This window comes from Pinus tabuliformis, chromosome 5_1, assembly GCF_031772625.1.
Source record: "Pinus tabuliformis cultivar Carrire ecotype Pingquan chromosome 5_1, CPIR1, whole genome shotgun sequence".
NCBI lineage: Eukaryota > Viridiplantae > Streptophyta > Pinopsida > Pinales > Pinaceae > Pinus > Pinus tabuliformis.
This window is the reverse complement of record NC_142305.1, coordinates 746637839-746653063: the sequence shown is the minus strand read 5'-3', so window position 1 is coordinate 746653063 and position 15225 is coordinate 746637839.

The following is a 15225-nucleotide window of genomic DNA, read 5'->3' as shown; positions in this document are numbered from 1 at the left end:
TCATCTTAGCTTCTTTCTAGTTTAGCTCATATTGCTCATGCATGTATCTAGAAAGTGCTCCAACTACGTAGGATATTATTTTTATAGAATGTGTAAGGTATAAAATAATCCTAATCAACTATTGGTATCTGGTAGAGTACACTAATTGATGAGCACTAGTATTGCAGCAAGAATGTTGCAACTCCTCGGGCTACCAACTTTACTTCATCAACCCAGGGTTCATACAAACTTGGAGGTTTTTAGGGTCCTATAATAATAGGATTCATAATTTTGAATTGGTTATGGTTAGTCTTGTAATATTGTACATACTTTTGCCTTCTGCAAAATGTTTTCCATATTAAAAATTAAAAAATGTAAAGAGGGTATGTCCTAAAAGAATAATCAAAGGACAAAAAGAAAGAGAAAAGGATAAAAAAAGTGAAAAATATGAACCCCAAAAAGAAATAAAACAGATCATGAAAGTGTGCAAATTCAAATGCCACTACTTTTTAATTTACTATGAAAAATAAGGTTATTTGTAGCTTGTTAGAAATGCCACAATCCATGATGGTCAAGCAACTTAATCTTGGCTAATTCATGTTTTAAATTTTATGTTGATAGATAAAGAATAAAGATCTAGCCAAATTGTTTAACCTTGGTAGATCAATAGTTAGGTAGAGAATAAAAATGAGCTCATCAGTTTAATCTAAGCCATTGGAAGTTATAAAGCTAGAATTAGATAGTTTTCTTATTAAAAGAAAAGGAAATAAAGGGTCTGCAAGCTCAAATGCACCCAATAAAGTGAAGAAAAAATGTTAGGATAAATAAAGGGTAGTAGAAGAAAGGTTCCAGATGCACAAGGTTGTTAAATCAAAAGTACATTTAAAATTCTTAATCCTATGTTTCATGTGCAGGGGAATTTATGAGAAAGAAAAGCATGTTCACAATCTGGTTTAACTAATTCCCCCTCATTTCACTATGCTCCTACATGCTTATTTGCTAATTTCCCCATTATCCCTTTATCATTTATAAATCCCCTTTTCTCCTCATTTTGATCCTTACCCCTTGGTTTCACACATTTCCCTAGTAATTACCCTGTAAAACTCACCCCCTTACCCAAAACCCTTTTTCCCTAGTGTGAAACCCATTTCCCATTGCAAATATTACCTTCCCCCTTATTAATTTCCTTATTTCACTTCAAAACCCATAAAAACCCCCTTATCCTCATTTTTTATTCCCCTGCATTAGTTAATTGACTCCTCGCTTCATATTTCCCCGTTAAACCCTTTTAACCCACCAACCCTTGGTGTAGTTAAGAAAAAAACTCACCACAATAACCCCTAGTCCCACTTAATTAAACCCGTTGCTTATATCTAATCCCTATCTTATTTACTAATTAATTACAATTATTTGTAATTAAATCTCGGGCCTCGTAAATCCTGGCCCTGATTCCCTCCGTGCATCTTGACCACACGACAACCATCTGATCTCCTACCCCCAGATTTGACGGTGCAAATCCATATCGCGCATATTCACTGTCCGAACGATAGCAACCCGGGAGCACACGAGATTCGTGGTTTTTCCTGGGCACTGTTTTGCTACGTGGTAGCCCCAGGCTAGATTGCGTGCTCACGAAAAATACCACCTGCCCTCCAAAAGTGATGTGATGGCCCAGAAAACCACCTCCCTGCCAAAATAGAAAATTGCCCACTGTTCATTCATATTTTCCGCGTCGAAATGTGACTGTTACCCATTAAAAGGCCGGAAAAGCCCCAATTCACTCTTTTTGCTCATTTTCACTGTAACTACGGCTCAAGCCATTTTGCAACACCCTGAACCTCTGTGACCAAAATTGACCACCGTCTACTGCCTGAAGAAGCTCCAGACACCCAATTCGAGCAGCCAGTTCACAGCTGAAGCCACCGTACCCTCTACATTCACCATTGAACTCAGTTTGCAAGCCATACCACCAAATTCCAGGTATTCTTGGGAAAACCAGAACGACCCTTTAAATTGAAAGCATACAGTCCAATTGAAAGATTAATTAATTCAAATTAATTAATATATTTTCCTAAATTGAAGAGTAATTTACTTGTATACCCCAAACCCTTCGTTTACAGACTGTAACTACCAACCCACTATTCCAGGGCTTCCAAACCTTACTTCTACAACCACTACAAGCCTAATTCATACCTCTACTCCTAAATATGGCTTCCCAGACCTCTCTGGACGTGAGACCTTTGTCAACCCCTCACCTGGACATTGACCACCTGGCATTAGCAGACAGGGATTTTCAAATAAAATATATTGCTTCACCAGCTTACCTTCTAAAGCTCCACTGCTAGAGTAAGGACAAATTCCTAAACCAGAATGATGACATCCACCTTTGGGAATCTAATTTACCCAAATATTTGTTTCCAGAAGTGCACCCTTTCCCAGATATCATCCATTTCTGTCATGCTTGCTACATTCCTAGCCAAAGAGCTATTGTTGCCCCTAACTAGCAACTGTTATTTACCATCATTGCAGAGTCTATTAACCAAATGTTGCAGGTCCAACCAAGCCCTAATGAGACCCCATTGTCTATTGGTGACTTTCTAGACCTATATGTCAAACTAGACCTGGCTAAAATAACACAAATTTTCCAGACTTTCATCATAGAAGACCACCATACTCCCACAGATAGTCCTCCTTATGCTGCCACCATTTTTCAGAGAGAGGCAGACATATTATTACCATGCTCTCTTGTATCTTAGGATATACCTTAGATGAGCATGTGGATGAGGTTATCCTGGCCTTTCTTTCCATTTTTATCCCAAGCAAGCCTCTTGCTATCATCTACAACTATGCTCAGTTCATTGCAGACAGGATGCATGAACAATTCACAAGACTACCAACTGAGAGAGTCTTCAAGTACTCCTCTGTGTTATTTCATATGTTTTTATATTATCAATCAGATAAATTCCCTTTCGGCATCTAGAAGTTGGATACCAAAGGGAATCCAAGGTCATTTATTTATTGGACACCCTTGATACAGAAATACTCCACTGCATTCACCTATAAGGACTTCATCGATTCATTTGTCCATCTAGTCATGAACATGCTGACCAATAGCCCTCAACCCAGAATCAGCTAAGAAATCAAAAGGGTGTTACAGTTGGCTAAGAACAACAAGGTGGGAGACTGGTATCTGTACCAGAACCACACAGAAATTAGAGTTTATGGATGCCAACTTTCCCCTTATAAACTTCCCAAATACCTCCCTATGAGGATATTTGCACTGGAATATTTTAGGCAGATCATCAATTCAGATGAAGTCAACTTCCTAGCAGCTAGGAAGAAAACCCAATTTAAAATGAAAAACCAATTGGGCCCCTTCATATGTAATAATAGAGAAGTTGGACCTGAGGCTGACAAGATGTTGCAACAAATGAAATTCAGGAACAGCTTCATGTGGCAATATGACCCTCATGGGGTCATAAATAAGTTGAGAATCAAGATCAAATTGGGACCTTTCATCCACCATTGTAGACTTGATATTGAGAGTTTTTCCAACCAATCAGAATGGTTGGAAAATACATTAATTAACATGGATAGCACAATAGTGGATGTAGAAAATACATTGATTGATGTTGAGAAACAAATTGATCAAAGTTCTTTCCTGCAGGTTCCAGAACTAGGGGAACCCATGAATATTCCTCCTGTCTTACAGACTCCAGCAAATGAGGAGAGAAACCCAAAGAGAAATAGGGAGGAGGGTTCTAGTTCTACTATGGAGACCATAGATGAGAATTTTGAGCTTAGAAAAAGGCCCAAGCTGAATCCTGTGACTGAACAGGAGGAAACCATTGAATCAGTGGAAATCACTGACACTGAAACAATGGTGGAAAGAAGAAAAGGTATAGTTGCTTTAGGAGAAACACAATAGCCATCAACATCTTACACTCAACTGATTGAGAGACATCTCAGTGTTGAGGTTTCTTCTTTTACCGGGCCAAAAAACAAGGAAAACGATGTCAAGGACATGTACAAGGAGATCAAACTGAGAAATGAGAAGTTGAAGGTTGAAACATATGCCCAATACTTCAAGCACTCACCAGCTAATCAGAGTAGGTTGATGTCAGCTTTTGACATTAAAGTAGGGAAAATGTAGGTGTATTTCATGTAGCCTACTGTTCAGCAGCCAAAGACATCAACTGACTACAGGAAAATTGATTTCGAAGTGTTGGCCAGGGATGTTCATCCCATTGACTAGATATAATTTCATAAACATGCTGGAGAGATGATCTACTCCACCCTAACAGGAAAGGCCATGGCTACACACAAGCTACAAAATTCACTAAGCAATGTTACAGCCCAATACAAATTGGAAAAGGTCTCCTCACAGGCCAAGGACAATAGGATCAAGTCATTGGAGGACTTGGTAATTGAGTTGGGCCATGATCCAAATGACATCAAAGCTGCTGAAAAGTTGATTAAGAAGAAGAATGAGGATATAGCAGCTCTCAAGAAACAACTAAAGTTGCCTCATTCAGAACACCCACAAACAAAAGAGGTCCTAGAGAGCCAAACAAATCACGAGGAAATGATGGACCTACTGCTTCAATTTAATGATCAGCTAAAGGAAATGGAAAAAGAGTTGGATAACTCGATACAGGTGAAACAAGCTAATCTTGAGACTGCCCCTGCCACTGTTATCCCAACAGTTACTACTGTAGTACCTTCCACTTTGGTAGCATCATTAGCTCCTACAGCTCAAGTGGCTATAGCACTGCTAGCTTCTACAACCTCTACATCAACAACAGGGTCAACAGGTGATGAGGCAAGCAAGTTCTTCAAAGAGATGGAAGACATGTCCATTCAGACCACTGAAATGAACAAGCTCAAGGAAAATTTGACCAGTCTAGAGACTGACTACAAGCTTGCCCAGATTATGCAGAAGGAAGAAGTGCAAAAAGCCACCAGGATGAATGAAAGAATAAAAAACTTGGAGAAGGAATTAACTTTGAAGGAACCCCTTGGACAGGCTAAGGAACAATTGTGGGCCAATATCATTGACTCTGTAAATGATATTTGGCCATCCATCCAAGTAATTTTTGAGCAGGTTGACTTAATATAATAGGCTACAGAAGCCATATAAACAGTAAAAGTAGAACTGGGAGACATGCCAGAGGAAGCTGCAAGGATCATTCACTTCCTCAATTAAATAAGTATGAATTGCAAGAATTAGAGATACATGACAGAACAGGTACAATACTAGAAGTGAAAAGGGTCCTCACCAAGAGGAAGTTAATGTTAAACCTTGAAGATAAGTGTTAAACCATGCAACTGACTATAGATAGATTCATGGTTAAGTTTGAAGTTTTGAGGCAAATGGGTCTGCCCATTCCCTTGGTTATAAACGACAAGTTAATGACACAAGAGGAATACAATAGAAAAATCATAGAAGTGGCCAGAGATCAAGTGAACACTTGATATATGAAAGGAAGGCCAACTGGCAAGGTCCTATACCAAACTTTTGAGAACTTGTTTTATCTCCAACATGAGTTAAAACACCTTTTTGTCAATAAGCCTACTTTTACCAAGTACACGGAGGCAGATGAGATTTACAGGAAAATGATAATTATCCAATTACCAGATGCTAAAACATGGGATAAATTAAAATATTTTCTATAGAAATACACAATCAAAATGTAAAAATCTATAGTAAAATTGAAAAGCACTATAAAAGGATAAATGACAGGCCACCCAGATGAAGTGTATCAGTTGAAAGGTCAGAGTGAATAGAACATCCATTGTGAAGACAAAACAACACAGTAGAGATTAAAAGGTAAAATATCAAATATTGAAGACAACACGGCCTAATAAACAGGGACAACAAACAACAATTCAATAACTGTCTCTATCTTCTTGCATGAAAATCTTTCTCCTAGATTAGTTCCCAAGGCAGTTTGGGATATTTTGTAAATTATTTTTGTATAAATACTTCATAAATACGAAGTATTGAGTGTGGATTTTTATACATTTGTAAAGTTATTTTGATCATAAACCTAAGGGTTATTGTACCAATTTTTCAAGTCAGTAGACTGGACCAAGTAATAAAGAGATTGCATTACAGGATTCATGTGTTGAGCTATTACAGTGAAGTATTTTCTTTGTCAAATTTGTTATTTTATTATGTTTTTCACAAACTTAAATGTTATCTAAAGTTGAATGAATTAACTGGAAGTTTATCTCAGAATTTGTTTAAGTACACTCTGTTTTGAACAGTTGATCATTTACATGTTTTCTTCTAATATCCGGATCTGAGAATCCTTAATTTCTCTCCCATCCCGGTTGACCTCTTTCACTTTCTTCATAATCCAGCCTAAGGAACCCTTAATTTCTCTTTGGATCCGATTGAAAACCACTTCACCATCCAGCCTTGAGATCTAAAGTAACTCTGCTATCTTGCCCTGTAGACATTGTTTTTAGAACTTGATCCAATCCTGTTTGCCTGACATTTGACCCCATAGCCCAATGGTAAAAGACACCCCTCTTTTCATCTAAGTAAGTAATCCCACCACCAAATCCAAATCAAAACCCAAGTACAATCATAACTAGCCTAAAATCAAATAACTAAACAAAGTTAAATAAAAAAGAGAGAGCCCTCTCTGAGAATTAGGAAGGCTAGATCCTAATCTCCAAAGTTGGTTTGTGGTTACCTCTAATCATTTCTTTCTCAAACACTCTAGAGAAATATTGGAGTGATAACATATTGGTTACCATACTACGGACTTCGATCCTCAGTGTAATAAAACTTTAAGGAAACCTTAAATTTCATCTTGCGCCCCTTAAGGTCATTTTTAGGGTGTTGTTAAAAAGTTCATAAAAACAATTAAAAAGTTAAATTTCTGGCTCCCAAGAAGACTCACTATATACACTACAAGAAAAAAGGACATTGGTGAGGGAAGAAAAATGTCGCCATAAGCTCATTGGTGATGGTCAAAAGAGCCTTCGTCACCAAAAACTGAACGTCACCAAAGGTGGCGTCGCAAAAAGTATAGGTGTTGTAGTGACATTCAAAGCTCGTCACCAATAATGATTTATAATAACAGATAGAGACGGTCACCATTTCATATGAGCAATGGTGACGGGCCATGGCCTCCGTCACCAAAAAATTAATGTCACCAAAGGTGGCGTCGCCAAAAGTATAGGTGTTGTAGTGACATTCAAATTCCATCACCAATAATGATTTATAATGATTGATAGAGACCGTCACCATTTCATATGAGCATTGGTGACGGACCATAACCTCTGTTATCACAAAATCATGCCCCTGATAGGCTGTTGATCAGGAAGACTTTGAGTAACTATTTCAAACCAAACTTTTGGCTGAGGCTTAGCCTCCTCAGCCTAAGAGGGCTCTCTCAAAGGGTTAAAGATTTTGATTAAAGAATAAGATAGATGGCTAACTCTATAGTTTGTGATTGTATATGTTTATAGGTTGAAAGATGAAGGTTGGCTACCATTGGGCTATGGAGTCAAAGTATGTTCAGTACCACAGCAAGATCAGCTTTAACATGAAGTCAGGGCATAGAGAGTTTTTATACATCAACAAAACAAAGATACAATGCAAGGAAACACGGTTTATAAATACATGAAGGAAGTTAGAGCATCATTGATGAATTCTAAGTAACATGTATTCATACCACTGCAAGTAAGTGAAAGAGGAAAGCCATGAGACAATAGGACATTAAAAACCCTCTTTGAATCCTGAGTAGTGAAGCCAAAACATTCTACCTAGCATGGAAGTCAAGGCATTATAGAGTTCAAGTGCAGAAATGCAAATATAAAACAGTGAAACACAATTAGTTTATCTATGAAGGAAGTCAGAGCATCATTGATGAATTCTGAGTATCATAAGTAAACCTCACTGCAATGTAAGTATTGGAAGATGCCATCAAAACAAGAACATACAAGAACTCTTCATGAATCTTGAGTTGTCTAAGTAGAAATTCTGCATTAGGTTAAAAATATACACAGTCTGCACATAGAGCAGCAATTGAGCCAAAAAGTCTCCAACCCCTTGCTAATTCGACCTCTTGCTCTATATAAAGCATTTACAATTAGGATTCCATCATCCCTCCTCAAGAGAATTCGAATTTGCCATCAGTGACACCTATTCTAACCATAAAACAAACCATTAAATGTATTTGACACCTAACTAGTAGTCCTAGAGACCTAATACAACTAGGAGTGTAACTCCTTATTATGATTACAACAAAATTATCTAAACATTTAAAGCATTCTTTGACACTTAATACTCCATGAGGTCGAATTTGATGAAGCCTCCCACGTGGTCACCCAACTGCTGATGAGAAACCCTAGAATTTAGGGAACATGTTTCCCTGTTTTTAGGGTTAGATCCTTGAAAATTGCAGAGCCTTTATCTCTTCATCCATGACACATTTTACAAAACTGAAAGAGGTTTTTGTAGCCCATGATGTCTAGAACAAAAACCTCTCCTGGTTTTTTAAAATATTTCTCCAGCTATCCAGAACCTGTCCTTGAAAAACACGTGGCAAACAGGGAAAAATCCGTTTTCTGAAATTAGGGTCTCAATGAAAGCTTCTTATCTCCCAACTGAAAACACATACGAATAAAGTGAGATATGTTATTGTAGCTGGACATGTTATGAAGAGAAACCTCCTTCAGAATTCCAATATAGCCTTTCATGTGACCAGAAACTGATTTTGAAAAACACTACTAAAACCAGTAGACAAAGCTTGACTTTCTGCAGTTTCGTAGCGCAAGTTTAACCATAAATTACTCCCACCTCAGAACGAATTTGAAGAAATTGAAAGAGGTTTTTGTAGTGCAGCATGTTATGAAGAAAAGCCTCTTTCAGTTTGCAAAATTAAGTTCTCAGCTGCTCAGGAAAGCTTTTAGAAATTGACTAGTAAAAGCAGAAAACAGAGTTTCTTCAGCTGAAACAAGCTGCTACAGGGGTTTCGCAGCGCGCTGCGAAAACACTGATTTCGTAGCGCAAAACAGGATTTTTACACTGTCTGCGCTACGAAAACGTGGATTCGTAGCTAGTTTCAAAATTTCTCCTTATCCTCCTCAAAGCTCTGTCTTTCTTCTTGACTGCTGGCTGCCTTGTTTCTGTCATTCTTGTACATTGGTGATGGTTGTACTGATGATGATATTTTCCTTTCTTTTGACATTTTCTCCTTTGAAATTTCTTTAGACAAAACAACTTGGAAGAAAATACCTTGCTTAATTGAGGAGCTACCTTGCTTGAATTTGATGAAGATTTCTGCTCTCCTTTTCCTTTGAAATATTTTCAGTGATAACAACCTCCGTCACCAAAAACTCAACGTCACCAAAGGTGGTGTCGCCAAAAGTATAGGTGTTATGGTGACATTCAAGGTCCGTCACGAATATTGATTATAATGACGGATAATGACTGTCACCATTTCATATGAACAACAACGATTTATTATGATGGATCTTTCTTGTCTATCATTATTGGTCCATATATATGGTGACGTTCGTTGACCATCACCAAAATCTACATTGCCAGAGGTATAGGTGTTGTGGTGACAATCAAGGTCCATCACGAATAATGACTATAATGACAGACAATGACCATCACCATTTCATATCAACAACAACGATTTATGGTTACGGACCTTTTAGGGTCGTCACTATTGATGCGTATATAGGGTGATGTTCGTTGACCGTCACCATTTCATATTTTGGTGAGGGTCAAAAAATGTCACCAATGCTCATTGGTGATGGTCCAAAGAGCCTCTGTCACCAAAAATTGATCTTCGTCATTCCATATGTATGTCAGGGCATGATGGAATCGAACCACGAACCTCCTACTTGTAAAGTGGGTGCTCTTCCATTGAGCTAGAACCCTTTAAAGAATTAGACTTTTAGAAATTAGACCTTGAAACTTCATAAATTGTAAATTCTACAACTTTCAATAAATTAAAGTCTCGACAATATTTTACTAAACAAGAAAAGAAACATCGAAGCTGCAGGTCCCTACCTAATGGTTATGGAAGTTATGAAAAGTGGGTGGAGGGAAAATTAATTATATGTAGGAGAATAAATATGTTCAGTTGAATACTCAATTAGAAGTGAAACTCTGAAGACGTTTATAATCTAAAATGACCTATAACTAGAAAATGCACCAAATATTGCAAAGGAAATTTCATAAGTGGATAACATATGGAAGAAGAACATTGATGAAGACATATGCAATTTGTTATAGGTTGAGTGAAAGAAAAATCTCGACGTTGTTGTTGTTTGGTGTTTAGATATCTGAATGATAACTAAACTTTTGTGCAAATGTAACACGGATCTCTGGAAACCATGACTTACATTTGGAATTTCACTAGTCCGCACTCAAAACATGACAACAACCAACAAATTAAAGAAATTGACTTGGACAGAAAGCAATAGCTTCACCTTCATTCTTGAGTTGCTTCTATTTATTTGAATTTGACTTGTGACATTCTTTATCTGACAAAGAATCAAAATCATCACTAGTATTAAATTCATCCAACGCGGACTTTGGAGATCCCACTGACATCTACGTTTTTGTTGCCATGCCTAAAAACCATGGAGATCCATGTCGATAGTAGAATAAGATGTGTGTCTGCTACTCAAGAACACATTCCTTATTAACCATTGTTACCTGACAGAAACCAAAGAGACAACACAATATCAGCGTACACAAAATCCCCTACCAAAATATAATCATAACTTAGCTAAGAAGTCTAAAAGATGTTCTTAATTAATAAACTTTGTATTTGGAAAAAAAAATTCTTTAGATTTAAAAAAGACTATGTTGTACAACACTTCTGTCTATTTATCCAGGAAATTATATCATAGCATATGTCACACGGTAGCAATCTACAGTACCTAAATTAAAAAGACAAATTTTCTCAAGAAAATAGATTTAGAAAAGAGATTTGAAAACTATATGTTTGTCATCAAATCTTTAATTAGTTTAACAACAAACTAGTTGAAGTTTGAAAATCAAAATCATTCATAGGAAACAAACAGGACAATGGCCAAAGTCGCTTTCATACAAATAAAGCTAGAGTTACTATTGTCATTGTAGATAAGTGAAATTTGGGTAGTGGTCTAATAGTTAGAGCTTATTTGTAGGGAAGACTCGTCAATACCATCATTTTTTTCCACGGTCTATTGTGTCTTTAGATCCAGATTAGATAGCTTATTATTCTCAAGTTCTAACTTTCAATTGTTGATTTATGGCTCACCCTTTAAAACACAATCCTACCACTCCACTTGATTTTGTTTTGTCAAGAGAATTAGTAGGACCTTCCCGTCCTCTGTTTTACATCAATAAATAACCATCCATCAATGATATAAAGAATAACAGATACACAACAAAGGCCAAAGATGCACTTGTTGTATACCTATGTTCTATGAATCATCTGACCTTACTGGGGCAAAGAGAGCTCACCCTGAAAATATAGCTTCCACGTGGAATTTACAAAACTTTTTTAAATCAAGCTCCAAGTAAACCAATCAAAATATGAACATCCTTTTAATCAATAAAATCTCTGACTTAAAATAAAGGTGGACTAGAATTGAATGTTATATCAACCATGTCAAGTAACTAACATCGGGTCTGAAATACAGGCCATGCATATTGGATTAGCGAAATAATTGATGTCATAAAGATCAAAATCAAACAGATGACTTACAGCTAAGAAACGCAAATAAATGACTTACAACTAAGACATGAGGTTTCCCTTTCAACCTTATCATTAAATAACTCTTTTTTATGTCACATACCATTAAACTTTTTCTGATACCAGGTGGAAGTAGTATTGTAACATTAACCTCTGATAGAGTCTGTGTCCATGACTACTTCTCAACATCTGCTCCATTACCAGCATTTGAGGCTAGATAAGATACATGCAAAAACCATCAACATGAAAATGAAATCTACATCCTTGTAAAAAAAGGAAGGAAAAAAAATCCACAAATTGAAACAGAATATAGGATAACTCATTCCTACAACATGATTATCCTATCATGAACAATAAAAAAATAAATCAGGAGAAATGTAATTTTGCCACATTTTGACAAGCATTTCCTTTTGCATATTCTATGAGCAATTGATGAAGAAAGTCAGCTAAATCTTGTCAACATCAAGATTATAGTAAAACATAAAGGAACCACTCCAACACATATAATCCTAAACATAGTATCTATATATATAAGTATTTATTGAGGACATTGTATTTTGTGAAAATATGGAAGTCAAATCTTTGAAATAACACAATTTATGGTACCACTTCCTTACGAAGTCCATTCATTCGAGTATTTACGAATTCCATTCAGGAATTTCTTCAAAGTTCAAAGTTCAAACAATTAACATGTAGCCTAAAAAAAACTCAAATTTTAAAAGGAGACAACCCAAAGATGTAGAGTATATATCTCACATTTATATATCCTAATTTCCAAACATTGAAATGACACTTTTTAGCATACTATTGTGAATTCAGCCCAAAATGCTAGAAACAAATATTTATGGTTATTTTTGTTAAAAATGGAAGCTAGGGCCAAATTCCACTTTGAACAACTCCTTTGGGGAATATAATTGTGGCATTGAATTCCTCCTTTCTAAAGGACAAAAATCGATCTAAAGATCATCAACTTTGGATAAGTAGGAGTGGAATTTTTAATTTATGTTTCTCTCATGTAAATTATTTAAGTCGGCCTTGTTAGCTACCTATACCAATAGGTTTCATTTTTCATGATTGGCATGGGAAGTGCCAATATGATCTACTTTGGGGATGCAAAGATCTCATATTCTGATGGAAGACACACATTTACATTTGGTTGATGCTGCCCTATCTCCCAATGGGTGATCCAACAGCTTAAGCTGGGTCAGGCCATGTTTCAATTTTGTGTTATAGATTAGAGAAAGAAGTCTGTCCAAACAGTTCAATCTTGGCAGACAAAGTAGTTAGGTAGAGAAAGAAGGTTCCCAAATGTTTAATATGGGGCCTTGGAAGCAATAAGGATAGCCTTAGATAGAATATCCAAAGAAAAGCCAAAGGAAAAGAAAAGGCACAGGGTTTGCAAGTCCAAGTGCACCCTCCATGAAGAAACAAAAAATGCTAGGCAAGTAGATGGGTAGGTAGATGGGGTTGCAGAAATGTCATTCATTTCAACTGAATCTTGCTGGTCTAACATGAAAGAAACATCAAGGCATAGAGAAGCTTATCTTCTCCATCATGTTGCAGCAAAGCAAAGGAGCATGTCTAACTTCCTGTTTCCCCCCCTTCACATTCATTACTAACATCCCCACACCAATTGCCTTCATGAAAGAATTCAAGGTCTTATGTTGGTTCTTGGTTCTTTAAGAGACACATTTCTTGTCTAAAAATCTTTTTATTTTGATCTAATCTCTAAACTAACTTGTTTTCATATAAACTTAGTGTTTCACCCTCTCACCCCCTTCCCCCCCTTTCATATTAACCCCTAACTTCTTATTATCTAAATCCCCTATGTTCCCCTTTCCCCTACTATTGTAACACCATGGTGTATAAACCCCTAAACATGTATAAATATTCCCCCCTTGTTAGCACTATAGCTAAATAAATTTGTTTAAGGGAGACATTAGTCCACCTGGGACTATGGTCAACCCTGTCATGGGATTAATCTAGCCTCTGGTTGGAATAATAACCTCCCCCCAATCCATCATTCCCCCTCTTTTCCTAAAGAATTTCATCAAAGAGCCCCTTTCCCTTCACTCAAACCTAATCATAACCCTTTTTCCCCCCACAGATTAACTCAAACCCTGAAAACCCACAAAAAACCCCAATATCTAAAGTCCCGCATCCCAAATATTAAAATGATTGTTTTAATTTACGGGTGGGTCCCCCCCAACATGCGCGACCGGTTAAAACTCCCGCCAGCCGTTGATCTTCCGCCGCCCCAGATCTAACGGTGGGCGGTCAATCTTGGATCCCGACCTGCCTCCCTTTAACGTCCGGGGAGACGGCGGTATTGAGGGCCGTACCCAGGACGCGTGGCATGCGCTGGGGTTGTTCGGAGCCCCCCTCCCCGATACCGCCTATCACCAAAGGTGGTGCGGGGAGACCGCTTACCACCTCCCTAATACCACCCCTGTGCCACCACGTCACCCACACGTCATCATGACGTCGTGCCTCCTCCGCCCGCCCCGGCGCCCCGTGGCCCTCCACGTCGCCCTGCCACTGTTCTCCGCCCGCCACCGTGTCCGTCCACGCTGGCCTCCAGCTCAACGTCCACGTCACCCTCCGTACCCCGGGCCCGCCATGACGTCATGCTGACGTCATTGGCGGAAAAAGCGCCAATAACCCTTTTTGCCCAAATTTGTCGTTAAAAACAGCCAAACTAGCCGTTTGTGGTCATTTTCAAGCGAAAAGGACGCAGCCACTGCTGACCCGTTTACCGCGAAATTGCCTCCGAGCCATCAAATTCGAAGTCGCGGCCACCATCACTTGTCAATCCAGCTGCAGTGAGCTCCCCCTGCTCGGCCCGAAGACATTCAGAGCTATTTTTCCAGGTATTCATCGCAAGTTCCTTGTTCCGCCCCTATGCATGCCATTTCTATACGAATTCTCCACTAAGCATCGTTCAAATCCTAAATTACACACTGTCTACTACTGAATTTGAAATTAAATCAACCTGCATTGCCCCAGCTCCAAGAATTTGACATTATAACCATAATTCACGACTTGAAATTTACATATTTAGCCCCGAGTTGCCCGGCATTGTTCCCTTTTGCCGGGTGGAGGCCCAAGTCTGCAAGTCACCTAATTGAAGCCCGCACACCCTCTGCAATCACCCTCATTAATTCACAATCCCTGTGAATTTACCAAAAAACAACAGAGACAAGTCTGCCAAGCCTGCTTATTCCACCTTGAAGATAATTTTAAGCATTATTTACAGTCAGCCAGTCACTTAAGCTCTGAGGAACCTTGCAAACCATTGCACTCACCTTGTTCAAAATCAGATTACACAATGGCTGCTCCTGCACCCTCAGCCCTCAGTGTTGCTCCTTTAAATGCACCAAATAAAGACTTGGAGTCCTTGCCTCTTGCTGACAGGGACTACCTCATTGAAGACTTTGTGGGTAACAGGGACTTTTTGCAGACCTTCAGGAAATTAAGAGATGACTACCTGAATGGGCAGGATACATATGGGATATGGGAGTCAAAT